The sequence below is a fragment of the Helianthus annuus genome, chromosome 7 (genome assembly GCF_002127325.2).
Source record: "Helianthus annuus cultivar XRQ/B chromosome 7, HanXRQr2.0-SUNRISE, whole genome shotgun sequence".
NCBI lineage: Eukaryota > Viridiplantae > Streptophyta > Magnoliopsida > Asterales > Asteraceae > Helianthus > Helianthus annuus.
Genome location: NC_035439.2, coordinates 134,666,395 through 134,681,406, shown reverse-complemented (window position 1 = coordinate 134,681,406; position 15,012 = coordinate 134,666,395). Strand labels below are relative to the sequence as shown.

The window sequence follows — 15,012 nt, the reverse complement described above, 5'->3', positions numbered from 1 at the left end:
GTCCACTTTTTTTTTTTAGTTTTGTAAATAAATAATGCGCCAAACAAGATGATAAAAGTTATTTTTGTTAAACAATAATCTTATTTAAACTGAAATTGATTTAAGCATTTGATAGCACTCTGGCCGTATTTTGACCCATATAGCCTGTTTGACACGTCTGCATTTTAGGCTTTTAGCTAAGTTTTGAAACTTTATTCGAATGTCTTGTTAGAGATAAAATATAACCAAGAACGATACAAGTATCAACATGGTAGAGAAGGGCGGGTTGGTTTAGATGAGGGCAACCACTTGATGATTGGGCCCGTTGAGATAAACTATACACATTTGAAATATAAGAGTAAATGTCATTTTCGTCCCTAAGGTTTGGCCATTTTTTTGACTTTTGTCTAAAAATTTGTTTCTTCGCATCTAGATCCAAAAGGTTTAAAATCTTGTCATTTTAATCCGACTCGTAACTTCATCACTTTTTTTTACGTTAAGTCGGGTATTTCCGAAAAAAGATGTATTTTAATTAAAAATGCCTAAAATGACAAAAATACCCTTGAATTAACGTTAAAAATGGATTAAGTTAACGAGTCGGGTGACAATGACAAGATTTCAAACTTTATGGATCCAGATGCGAAAAAACAAACCTTTGGACGAAAGTCCCAAATGTGACCAAACCTCAGGGATGAAAATGGTAGTCTACTCAAAATATAATGATTTAGAAGGTTTGTTAATTAAAAATACATATTTGGCAATTTTCGAACCGTTTAACCAGTTTAAGTCACATTTAACGATTGGACCCGTTTGAGATAAACTATAACCCAAATTGACCCCATCATAAGCAAACGGGTCGAAAATTGCCACCTCTATGATAATGAGTAGGATCAAATAGTCATACTTGAGAGACCAAAGAAGAGTTTCGGAGGCTGAGGCATTTCTAAGCGCTTGAAGGCCAATTTTCTGCGCTCTTTCTTGTTGTTGAACAGCTTCCTATAATGTATCAAATTTATAGAAAACTTATAAAATTTATAAAAAAAAGGTTAAGAAACTTGAAGTTACCTTTCCCAGTAAGCTTAGCTTTTGTGGCAGATTAAATGATAAACTGGTTTTGGAAGATGAATAAGGAGAAGACGCTACTCGTGTACTCTGTGAACTTGTTGGTGCTACCCTTTTTGTTCCTAGAATCATAAAAAAAAAGCAATTAAGAAATATAATCATAATACAAAATTTATATGATTTGATCACTGATAGTTTTGATAGGGCATACTGTATTACCAAGTTACATTTTATAACCAATTTTAGCAACAAATTACCTATTCAACCTGTATCAATTGCTGCAGCTGGAGCTCTATTCGGGTCGAAAAATATATCACTTGAAAAATTATCGACGAGCCAACCTCGAGCTTGAGCATTCATAAGTTAAACTTGAGCTGACCTTCATCTCATCGTCAGGTGGTTGTAATTTTGCGTTATTAACGCGTCGCCACCTCACACTCGATTTTATCTCATCGTCAGGTGGTTTTAAGTTATTGACAGACTGATCACACCATATTTTATTTGCAAATAAACCATTACTATTATGAAAAATCCAAGCTTTTTGATCATCAGTTGTTAGCATATTTCAAAGAGAGATAAAGCCAAGCTTTTTTTTATTCTTTCAACAAAAATATAGAAATGAACTGAGAAGTACTTTCTATTGATGTGTGGGACAAACGTGTTGTATGAGAAGCACTTTCTTGATATATTTGTATAACTTATTTTTCGGTTCCTAAGACTGGAAGGTATGGTGTGGGGAGGATGGGCCGCCACGTCATCCGCCATGTAAGCGGGTGTGAGGATGGGCCTAAAGGGGATGGACCAAAGGGATGGGGGATGAGCCCCTTTATGTGTATATATGTATGTATGTATAGGTGTATGTGAAAGGAGGCGGCACGGCTTGGGCGGCTGTGGGTTGCTGGTGAAGACGGGGACAGGCCAAGGGGGGCGGTGTTCCGGGGCGGCACTGGGGCTTGCCGGCCCTTGGCCGTGCCCCATACCGTCCAGTCTAAATTCTCCAGGAATCTATCAAAACAAAGCATCTGCAACTTCATTATGAATCAAAAGTATATATGCTTCTCCAAGGAGGAAGTGAGTCGCTCTCTCCACTTATACACACATATACATCTACATATGCGTGTGTGTGTTTTGTATAATGATTTTAAATTCTTTTTTAAGGTTTTTTGTTAAAAACATATCAACACTCTTGCGAGAGAGCAATTTAAAATATTACAATAAACTGGTTTGGATCAAAAGGGATATTTTTGTTTGTCAAAAGATCTGATTGGGTTTACATGAAACACTTGTTTGTCACTCTGTCCAACATTTGTTTGATAAATAGTTGATGTGTTGGGTATGATTACGAAAGACAAAAATTCACAACAAAATGTAATTTGCTGATAAGATGATTGAAGAGATTTTATGCTTTCAAGCTACGCTTTGGGCCTATTTGGCCCGTTGCCTTTTTTTTGGTTTTCCTAATCTATTTATAATTTTACCATTTAATCAAGTTTGGATAACATAACCCGATGCGCACACTCATATTTATATACATGTGATCTTATAATTTTCTTGTTAATGAAGCCGGAATACCAAACCTTAAGCACTACTTTATGTTAACGGGTTAAATCGGTTCAGGTTGAAATGGGTTGTTTCTATGACAGACATGCCGGGTTTGGTTGATTCATTAACAGTTTTCTCTTCTATAAAGTTTTAACAACTCATTAATGTGTTGATTTCGATTACATAAACAATACTATCACAAGAATAATATTGGGGTTATTGGGGTTGAGAACTGTGAAAAATGCTCTATAGAATACTAACAAAAATGAGTTCCGCGGTGCGGTCTCGAAGTGGAGAACTCAGACCATATTTTTTGTAATTGCTTATGGGCTAGATGTATTTGGTGGAATGTTTTGGCATGGACCCGTATTCGCTTCCCGGTGAATGTTTCGTCGCTTTTGGATTTGGTGAGCTATGTCAAAGAGAGTCCGGGTAGTAGCAAATGGAAACGTTTAGTGTATACTATAGTTATTGCAACGGTTTGGAGAATTTGGAGCGCGAGAAACGAGATGGTCTTTGAAGGAAGATTTATCCCTATCATGAAGACGGTGGAGTTTATAAAGGAAGGTTCGTTCCTTTGGATTTGCAATCGTGCGAAGGTAAAAAAGCCGGTTTGGGAGAAATGGGTGGATCTTTGACGTATCAGACATTATGTAACTCGTTTTTCCGGTCTTGTTTTTCTTGTTGTTTTTTTGTTTTGTTTTGTATCCCAGTTTTTTGCTGGCTCTTTATATTCATATATTTTGCTGGCTCTTTATATTTATATATAAAGTGATTTGCCGTTAAAAAAAAGTTGTATTGATCAAATCTTTAACCCAAACTTTAACATGATTGCACTTGAATTATTACAAGTATAACCACAAACTTTAACCCAATAAACACATGACCCTTGTTATCAGACCATTCGTAATGGGGTAAAACTCCCTGCCCCCTCCAAAAAAAAAGGGATCACGCCATGACCATTGCCCATGTCGCTCATGATATTCGATTTGGCACCCAACACATGGTTTGTGTAATGTGGTGAAGTGGGGTGAGTTTCAAGGAAAGTGTGAGAAATTCATTTTAGCTGCAAGGCTTTGTTTTTATTTGGCACCCTTTTTACCTATTTCTTTGTAGTTGTAGGTTTTTTATAGAGATGATGGAGACATATATAGTGTATGTATATGTGTTGTACTAGTCGTTTACCCGCGCGATGCGGCGGGAAACATATCACTTAGGTTGGTGAGTTTAGGGCTATGAACGGGGCGGTTCGGTTTTGAGCCATATCCAAAACCAAATTCGCGATGCAACGGAAAACACAACACTTGTTAGTAATTCTAAGGGTGAAACTTTGCAATACGATGTAGTGGCGACGATAATTCACAATGTAGTACTTGTTTTCTTTCATGGAGATTGGTCTTGGATTGGCTACCAACCTTGGTCACGTTAGCGTAGAGGAATGTTAATTTGGAATCCCTTGGATGTAGATTTTGTGGTGAGACTAATGAAACAACAAACCATCTGGTTGTAGTGTGTTGCTTTACTCAATTGGTTTGGGATTCTACAGGGTTTTTTTTTTTTTTTGAAGTCAAAGACTTATTTGTCGTGCACACACACGCAAGGGGTTCTCGGATAGAAAAAAAGGTACTTTATTCAATTATTCAAACCACAATACACAATATGGTGCATATGGAATAAAAGTAACAATTTGGTATTTAATCGAGATGAGGAGAATATAAGTGGTTTAAGGGAAGAAATTAAGGGTCTGTTTGGTATGGCGTAATGGAATAGACAAGGGAATGGAATGGTAGAGGGAATGGAATGGACGATGTAATGGAATGAATCATTACCATTCCATGTCTTGTTTGGTATCAATGTGAGAATGAAATGAATTATTAATTTGTGTTGTTTGGTAGGAAAGAACAGATGTAGGAATAAAATCGGAGGTGAATGATGGTAGTCGATGGTGGTGGGTGGGTGGTGATAGGTGGCAGTTGTAGCGGTGGTCGGAGGTGGTGATGGTAGGTGGCGATAATGGTGGGTGGTGGCTGGGGCAGGGGTAGGTTGTTGGAGCGGGGGTAGGTAGCGGCGGCGACAATGGTGGTGGGTGACGCCGGCGGTGGTGGTTGGTGGTGGAGGTGGTTGCGGGTGAAGGCGGAGGTGAGGGTGGATGGTGGCTGTGGCGGGGGTGGTGGGTGGTGGTGGGTGACGACGGAGGCGGATGTGTCGGCGGTGGGTGACAGCAGGGGCGGATGTGGATGGTGGCGGGTGACAGCTGGGGCGGAGGTGGGTGACGGCTGGGGCGGAGGTGGGTGACGGCTGGGGTGGAGGTGGGTGGTGGTGGTGGCGGGGAATGTGGGTGACGACGACGGTGGATGGCGGCGACAGTGGTAACGATGGTGGTTGTGTCGGCAGTGGTGTTGCCCGTTGGTGGCGGCGAAGGTGGTGGCGTGTGACAGTGGAGGTACATGACGACGGTGGGTTATTAAAGACGATAATAATAATAATAATAATAATAATAATAATAATAATAATAATAATAATAATAATAATAGTAATGGTAAATAATAATAATAAAAATAGTAATGGTAAATAATAATAATAATAATAATAATAATAATAATAATATATTTATTTCCATTCCTTGAAGGAATGAAAAAAAAAAAAAAACACCACCTTACAAAGGAATGAAAAATGTTATATTTGGAAGGTTTGCATTCCTTGTGGAATGCTCTATTCCATTGCCACATGATAACCAAACATGTTTCTTTTCATTCCATCAGAATGATCCATTCCATTCCGCCTTCTATTCCTTCATACCAAACGCTACCTAAGTATCTTGGTTTCATCTGGGTTAGGAATCGTTCCAAGTCGCAGACAGTCATGTGGAAACAATCGTTCCAAGTCGCAGATATGAAAAAAAAAATCCAAGATGAGAAGCCCTAAAAGTTGGTGGCTCTAAGCTAATGACTCATTTAACTTGCTCTTCAGCAGGCACTGGCTCGATCGCTATTGCAGGTCAAGTGAAAATTTGGGCCCCAAGGTTGAATCTGATCCCAGTCGGGTTTTGCCATAATGGGCCTTCGAGTGATGGGTTTTTCCCGAAACTGGTGATGGTGGGCTTGGCCACCCAGCACTGGCTGCGGTCGCACGCGTATAGGGTCGTCTTTTGCCAATGGGCTATGTAGGTCAAAAATTCGTAACTCTGTAGGTTCACGTGAACCCATGGGTTGCTATGTAGGTCCGCCCCTGATGGCACATTGTTGGTAAACATATTATTCCTCTCTAGCAATGTTCTCAGGTTCAAATTCAGCTTCTACTGTTTACCCATAAAGACCACCTGATCCCAATAGTTATTTACTTGTCAAAAGTCTTTTTTGGGTAAAGTACTTGTCAAAAGTCAAATGAGTAACAAAACTAAAAGCATTGTACTTTAAAAGAACTTGTGTATTGTACAAAAATAATAAGATATTACATGGGTCAAATCTCTTTCTAACCCTAACACCACTTTTAACTAAGATATGATGCAAATACAATACATCGAGAGAAAAAAGGCTGCCTTCATTACATAACTCTTGACTGAAACAGAAATCAAAGCCTCAAAAGATGATAATCCTTAGAAATATTAATAGATTCAAGAAAACTTACTCAAAATCAAGAGTTTCTATTGCATTTTATAAGTCAAATCTATCCCTATTAGTATCCAATCCCACCGATTCTTTTCATATATCTTTTCATACATCCCTCTTCAACCCTTCCTTCTTGAGAATACTCAGATGCAACACTCACGTCCCCGAATCGTAACTCAGCTGGTGGAATAAAGCAATCAATCAAAAGCCCAGGAACATAGATCTTACAGCATCATCATATTGTCGAGCCAATAGATTAAGATCTAAATTTGAGCACATGACAACCCATTAAAAATCCTGGTTTTTCATTAGGTTTATTTTTTAACCGGTAAATTTCTTTTATTCCCTACTGTCTATGGGACTCGAATCCAATACCTCTCCTCCCAAAGTGTTTAAAGGTTTTACATTTACTAATGGACCACTACCCCATTGGTGGTTTTTCAGTAAGTAAAATGAATAATAATAATAATAATAACAATAATAACTGCAATAATATTTCTAGCATGTTTTTTGAGATCTAGCAGACAATAAAGGATAAACTAAAAACACCAGCAGCATCAAACTGAAATGCAACAGCTAACCAAAATACAGGGATTGGCCAACCTACTTTTTTGTAACTTGATTCTATATTCATCATTATGAAATGGCAATAATAAAAACAAAATGAACAGCAGCACTAAACTAAAATAAAGCTGCCAACACAATATCAAACAACCATTTCTGAATCAATTTAAGTAAACCAAACAATTATTTCTTTCTCAGCTCAAAAGTCAAAAGACCACATAATATCAAACTTAAATAGAAAGTTAAGCAACCCAAAAGACAGTCTAAGTTTAGTTGTTAAAAACCCAAAAAGACGGACCAAATTAAAGTAAAAATAGAAAGAAAAAAATATCATCCAGTCTGTGATGCTGATTGTCCTTTGGCCATTACAAGATCTTGAGTTGTGACCGATTTTCACTCTTCCATTTGTGTGCAATCCACCTCCCTTGAATGGTGTCGCTTTCTTGATGGTTTAGAGCCAAGCCAAGGACTACATCATCAGAATATTCATCCACAAGCTTCCATGTTTGTGTGAGTTACCATTCCTTACCATTGTTTAGTGTCAGAAACACCAGTGGCTACAGAAATGAGAAACCCTCCTTATGCAAAACCTCACTTTAAGGTATCAGTCAAAAACTCACTCGTAGGATATGATGCATAAAACTAATCACCCCTGGAAAAGCCAAAAGCTCACTTCCTACAAGATTTTTTAATATATTATTGAAGTTAAAAATAAAAATAAATGGATATTAGCATGTAATATATTTATACATTTACCCAGTTATACTTAATTCTTGGCATATATCTTTAGTTCTATTTTCAACAAAAATCAACACTTGCTAATCCAACTTTAAAAACTACCAAAAAAGGAATACATACTTCGTTTCTTTTAGAAAAATAGCAACACGCTTTCATTTTACTTACCAATGAAACGCCACACAACTTACCTACATGAACAACCCCAAAACCAGGTCACGTTGAGAAGCCTGTTAAAGGTTTCAATAACTTATTGAAGTTAACTCTTCTTACTTCCAGTAGATACTATACTACTTATCTTAAATGGTTCGATTACCTATGTGATAGTCAACACAACGACTGGAACTATCTTTTGCTAAGAGTAAAATACAGATCATTACAGATATGATAGATCTAATATATTTTTTTAAATGTATTGTATTTTTTAGTGTGGTTTTAATGAAATTTGGCAAGAGAGATGACTATAGAGTGGATTCAAGTCAAACAAAGGAACCACAAGGCTGGTTCAGGCCCACAGAGGCTGGTGCAGAGCGTTTGTAGCACCTGAGTGTGTTTGAGGCAATTTGGTTGTGCCTCGCCTCACCCTTAGAGCCTAGGCTTGCGTCTAGGCTCTAGGGCGCTTGTGACTACTATATAGTTAACCACATTAAATGATCTAGTTTTATGACTGTCTTTCTTAAATAATAAAAGATAAGTTTTCTGATATTAAAAGATAAGAGTTACCTCCCTCCTTCCGCTTTGTGTGCCAACTTAACTTGATAGATTTTGCTTGGCCTCTTTAATATGACAATAGACAACTGCTTTCGGAATTGTGCTCCGGAGTGATGCCTGACCACCGTCATCTCGTCCCCTCACAACTCACATATGTAGCTGCAGGTGATCTCTTCGTTGTTAAGAACGGACATTGAAGTTTTGGGTGGGTCAATTGAAAACAAAATCATTTTATTTAGACCCAATAAAACAGAAAATAAACGTGACTGAATGGCCCAGTGCTGCAACACATCTGACCCGTTTGAACCGTTAGACCCATTCATCCATGTATGAAGCTCCAGCTTTATAACCTGTCAATATTATCCCTACAATTTACCAAAACCATTCTAAGCACATAATCAAGTCGCCGGCAACATATATCAGTCTAAAATCGAGTATAGGGAAGTACAATTACCTTATTCATTAAGCAATAGATGGATTCGTGGTCTCAAACTCTCAATGAGTACCTACATAGACATAAGTTTGTTTTTCATATTAAATTTTATTATAACATATGAAATTTGATATATAATTGTTCATAAGATAGTTTCATATCTTACCAGCCTATAGTGAATGTAAAGCCGCCAATCACCATGTGTGTTGTTACCACAACACCAATAATATATGATGCAAAGAAACCATCAGTTATTCATATGCATATGTCCTCTCTGAAACAGAAGAAAACTTAGCAACTTAAAAAGAATATATTTGAACAAATAAAGTGACATCATGATACGCTGTTTAAATTGTATTTAAAGGCTTCAAAGACTGGCCCGTTCAATCGAAATCTTTCTCAAACGTCAATGAGGTGTGGAGATGTGAAGAGGCCAGTGTGAAAGCCATAGTTGCGTAGTATAGCTTCTGTGAAAACACATGTTGATCCCTGTAACGAAGTAAGTTATGACATCAATCAGAATAACATCACTCATACACACACAGAGTTGTTTTTATATCCAGATTGCTTCAGGCACACCATCCTATACAATGTACACGGTTGAAAATTAGAAATATGGTTTCTTTGCATTTGCTAAACTTCTTTATTTTATTTAATTTTTTATAAACATAAAGAATTACCTGTAAACGGTCCTCAATTGCAGCAACCCCGAGTATTTCAAGGTCCTGTTCTAATCTTTGGCAAACCTCTGCTACTCTCCACTGTAAATATAGATTTTAAGTTGTAGAATACATACACATACACATATATACATATACAGAGAGTATGTGTACCTCTCTTCTTTAAACATCAAATACCAATCATGATACTTACCTCATTTAGTTCCCGCCACGCCAAACAAAAAGTACGAAGACCCATTTACGCATACTGGTTTACAGCTTCATAAAACGTCTTCGTTTGAAAGCATGCCTTGAGTCTATCCCAACACCACCAGAAATATTCCAAAAACTTTTCTATGCATATGCCCTTGTAAACCGTCGTTGACGTCACCAGCTTCTTCAACCATTCTCCTCCATTGGAAGACTAATAGATGCACTTTGTTTTGCATCTAAAGCTTTAGCAAGATCAGCATTAGATTCAAAACATCCAGCAACATCCTCCTGAATAACATAGACCCCTTAGCTTGTTAGTAAACATAGCGATATGAGTATATGCAATGGAGAGATCTTTTGATGCTTCAGTGATTCTCTAATGGACAATTGTAAAAATTTGGCCAAAGCAACTATTGTTTAAATATGAAATATCATCTTAACTCATTCTGAGTTGCATAAGAAGCAACTATGAAAAATAACACTACAACAGATCAAGATCTTAACTGAAAAAGCAGGGTATATAATACTAAGAATTAAGAATAAATGATAAACTTATAGAACTTCATATTCTATAAATTTGACAGCAAGGTTAATTATATTTATACAATTAGGGCTAGAACTCATAAACAAAGAAACCCCAGAAATTATGTGTTTATGTATAAGCAAGGATGACAGATCTACAATCCAGAACTCAAGACGACAACTTTTTGGGTTTCAAATGCCTGGTTATCTACAACCTTTAAAGACCCTCTATAAACTTTATGCTTAGTTCTACTGAGTATGATGCTTCAACGTCGAGTTCTGTAGATTTATCATGAATTTATTCTAACTTTAGTACGATATAATCGAAGCAAACAGTAATTATGAATTGGAATGGGACCTACCCAAGGATTCTGGGATGGAGAAAGTATGTATCGCAGCATGTTATACTCCACAAGAGATAACTCAGATATGTAGCTTGCTAAACACTCTAAATTCATAGATGGAGCCTGAAAATTAGAAGGGTTGAGTAAATAAATGTTCGGGCCAAGCAAAATTTCTAAACTTAATCGTTTTGTATGTGTACCGGAGCGTATCTTAATCCAGGTGACTATGATCCCAGCAGCTCTTAGATTCATATTTTTGACCCGTTCTGGTACGCTTACAATTTCCGATTGGATACACTACGATCCAGGTGACTATGATCCCAGCAGCTCTTATAACACTCGTTGCAACTTATCAGAACAGTTCAGTACTTCAGTGTAACATATATAACACTCATTAACCAAAATATGAAGAGCATGGCGTAATTATATAAATACCTGTAAACGGTATCTTGGATCTGCATTTATCTTACTGAGCATCAACTCACGTTCTACTTGTGGCTCCTTTGAGATATCTTCAACCTATTAAAACGGTCAATTTGACAGTTAAAGCTTTAAAAAACAAATAGATGATATGATGAATCAATCAATAGTCAAAATGTAAGTCAAAACCTTTAAAACATTAACAGGCTTTAGAAGTTGTTTCATAACTTGCTCTATCATTCTTTCAGTCCCAGATACAGCTATAGTAAAAAGAGCTCTGTCCTTGTTTAAACCAACAGCAAGTGACTCGATATTATACCCTCTCCTTGCAAAGACTCCTGCAAGGACAACGTAATTAATAGTAATTCAAGTTGTGCAAAGGACAACGTAATTAATATGGAAGTAAAACGTCGTCTTAAAGAGCGATTTGTGTGTTTACCTTCATCTGAAACATGATTCCAGAGAGATTCATGGACAGACAGTCACCTGATTCCGGCCATTCTCTAGCAAATCTGTGGATCCCTTGTTCAAATCTGTGGATCCCTTGGTGCCTTCGACATCTGAAAAACATATAGAAACTACCGTCAAACATCATAACCATAACTTGCCATATTAGAGCCAGATATATTCATTAAATCAGAAGAAAGAAATGATTCTACAGGTATCAGTTCTTACCAAAACCCTAGCTTGTTTAAGCCCTATATCGCCAGAATCTCCACTTACAAAACCCAAGATTGCCTGAAATCAGCAAAGCCCTAAAAACAAAATCAAGATCAAAGCTTTCGATTCTTAGAGAATGACGATTCCTGAATAAAAGACAAACCTGGAATGAAAGAGAAGCCGCGATTGAAGCAGCGTAACAAGGCAGAGGGGAATAGGCGGTGGAATCCTCACAGATCTGCTCATGAAACGGATCTGGTGATAGATCTGGCATGGATTTCTTGAGTCGCCGAGAGAGAGAGAGAGAGAAGAGAGAGAAGATCTGATGGTTTTGTGAGATGTGTGAGGAATGAGAGAGAAAGGAATTGTTGATCCGTGTGTGAGGTGAAGTGGACGGCTGAGATCGCGATCCGTGTGAAAATTGAGAGAAATGGACGGCTGAAGATGAACCAGTAGAAGGGTAATTTATTTGTGTTTCTTGGTGCCTTGAGACTTGTACATTGTGCATTGAGGATGTTTTCAACACATTGCTGAATTACCATTCTATCCTTCCTATATCCTTATTAAAGTAGTATAGATGTGTGAATACTTATATAGAAAAAGATAAATAACATGTGGGTCCCATGTGACGTGGATAAAAAATGGTTGAAAGAAGGGTCTTTAAGCAGTGGCGGATCCAAGTTTTTTTCCGGTGGGTTCAATATTTTTAGATGCTAAAATTTTATATAACCGGACATGAAAAATTTCAGATCGGTTTGACGGTTCGGATCGGGTCAGGTCAGGTCGAGTAAGGTTCATGACATAATCATTCCATTATGCATTAGCAATTTAACAGATTTCATATAATCATATTCACAATTTCTAACCTAATAGGAAATTAATAAATTGAAAATTTACTAAGTTAATGATTCCATTTGCAAATTAAGAAAAAGGAAACCAATACTTAGAAAGAAGGAACATAAAAGAGAAGAGCAGAGATAGCATTTAGCTAACTTACTAGTACAATACGTAACAAAATCACTTCACAGTTCAATTATATTTGCAAAAAGTGATGCTAGTGGGTCTCGAACCCAGGATCTTTTACATAGTTAAGAGGAGCTTTAACCACTGAATTATAGCTTGTTTTTGCTTATGGGTTCATCTCCAATAATATTTATGGGTTCATTGCATATTTAATTTGCCAAAATTAAAAAAATAAATAAATGAGGGAGGCCCATCCTCCATCCCCTTTGGTCCATCTTTGGAGGGGCATCCTCCTTAGATGTTGACGTGTCGATGACGGGAAGGGCATCCTCCAAAGACTTGCCTCATCCACACCCCATAGTCTAATGAATACTTTTAATAGATTAGAATACTAATTATCTATTATCTAACTATTTATGTTTTTTTAATTGTTGTTACGTTCTATTAAAATAAAATTTTTAAAAATAATTAGGTAATTATTAACGTAACTATTGGAGGAGGGTGAACCACTACATCACTTTGTGAAGGAAAATGGTCTTGCTGATGTGTTATCACATGGTAAAAAACGCCCCTTCATTAGGTGAACCACTAAAAATTGTCTCATCCACTTAGACCATGAGTTCATGAGTAGCGATGACTCAAACCACATGCACTTTTTTGCCGCGTGTCTATCATATCATGATACCCATTTTACATGGTAAAATGGTGTATTAGTATCACTTCATTAATTACCTAATGATTGTTTATTTATTTATTTTTTGTTTATAATTTCAAATATATATTAAAACATAAATAATATAACTAAAATAATACTACACATAAAAAACTAGAAACTAAAAACGTCGGTTCAAAATAAATTAAATTACTCATCTTCATTATCTTCGTCGTCTTTGTTATCTTCGTCATCCCGTCGTCTCATCCAAGCATGCTGAACCAAATCAGTCATTAGAACTTGGTGTCTTGAGAGCTATGTATAAATGTCGAGTTTTGAATCATTTATTCCATAGTTGCACCAGCTTGTTCAGCTTCCACAAATTGAGGATCGTAATCTTGGCAGATCGTTTTCCCCTCATCCTCGAGAATCATATTGTGTAAAATGAGACAACAATGCATTACATTTCTTACCTTATCCTTGTGCCGTAGTTGATAAGGGTTCCTCACAAAATTCTAAAGTTATTGTAAAACGCCAAATAGACTTTGATTTTTTTTTCTGGCCGACTCTTCAAACTTTTTAAGATGAGCTCTCCTATCGTCAATAGGATCTCTAAATGTTTTTACAATAAGCATGTATTTTGGATATATACCATCGACCATAATGTGACCATGTGGGTACTCATTTCCGTTAGCCCAAAACAAAGAGATAATTACGTTACCTGTTGTGTGATCCTCAATGATAAGCGATTGCTAAAAAACGTTGATGTTAGTATTTGAACCAGGAACACCAAAAAATGCATGATAAATCCATAGGTCGCATGAAACAACGGCTTGAAGGATGTGCGTTGTGTTACACCCCCAAAATCCACCCACGGCGTATCACCGCTTGGAGGCGTGACTGACCAGGATCAAGCCACCAATCATATTATATTGAACATGTAAGTAATAATTAATAGTAAATGTAATTCAACCAAACCAATATGAAAGGTGTTCAAAACATAAGTATAATGTCAATGTTTAGCGGAAGCATAAGAATAAACCCAACATAAGTATGAATATGTAATGTCAAAATGTTTAAATCAAAGCATTCACGATCCTTGTCCACAACGACCGCGCCTCCCAGTGCAAGCTCCAAGTGTACCTAACGACCTGCAAGGCATGCAACAGAGAGTCAACGACTAGTTGAGCGAGTTCACAGTAGGTTGTTTAGTAATAGTGTTCATTTCGTAAAACGTTTGTTTGTTTAGTAACCCATGTATCGTTTATAATTACATCGCGGCCCTCCAGGCATGTTTGCGAAGATTAGTGGGAGTTTCCCATGTATTGTAGACTAGTTTTATTTGTATCGCGACCCTCCAGGCATGTGTGCGAAGTTTAGTATCAGTATCGCGGCCATTCTAGGCATGTGTGCGAACATCAGTATCAGTATCGCGGCCATTACAGGCATGTGTGCGAAGAGTAGTGGGGGCTTCCCCATGTATCACTAGTCTAGCAGTATCTATAAGTGACCTTTCCCAAATGAGGTCAGTAGTACGTAATTCCCATAACCATGTAAGTACAATCAATCAATCAATCAATCCCATTCCCTACCCCGGGAATCCCATGCCTTAGTAAGAGTGTGAACTCACCTTGGTTTGCTCGGTATGCTAAGGTATGTGCTTGCAAATAATCAATCAAGTCCTAAAGTATGCACGTATACGTAATCAGTTTGTATTCACGAAGTTCGCATACAAGTACAATCACAGTGGTCAATGCATCTATAATCACCGAGTAGCACATTGCACGTATTTACAACCATACAAGTCATGCACAACATTTAACGGCAGTTAACTAACCAGATTAACTTTTAACAGAATTAACTAAGTTAAGTGTGCTGTTTACCCATTCGGCGAAACACCCCTGTTTCACCGTGAATTCCCTTCGACGAAACAACACTGTTTCGT

General features: G+C 37.3%; 1 long non-coding RNA gene across 6 annotated transcripts; it reads right to left on the bottom strand.

The window, feature by feature from the left end:
• Positions 1–6,908: 6,908 nt before the first annotated feature.
• LOC110920483 lies at positions 6,909–11,787 on the bottom strand. Of its 6 annotated transcripts, XR_002581731.2 has the most exons (14): positions 11,616–11,778; positions 11,468–11,530; positions 11,232–11,352; positions 10,982–11,130; positions 10,808–10,891; positions 10,573–10,720; positions 10,391–10,495; positions 9,508–9,794; positions 9,315–9,395; positions 8,801–9,123; positions 8,656–8,707; positions 8,499–8,566; positions 8,214–8,360; positions 6,909–7,431 (listed from the first exon to the last, which is right to left on the bottom strand). It is a non-coding gene; the product is annotated as an uncharacterized LOC110920483 (long non-coding RNA). The 6 variants fall into 6 exon arrangements; XR_002581728.2 differs by having other exon boundaries at positions 8,214–8,566; positions 8,801–9,217; positions 11,616–11,787; XR_002581725.2 differs by having other exon boundaries at positions 8,214–8,566; positions 11,616–11,787.
• Positions 11,788–15,012: the final 3,225 nt, after the last annotated feature.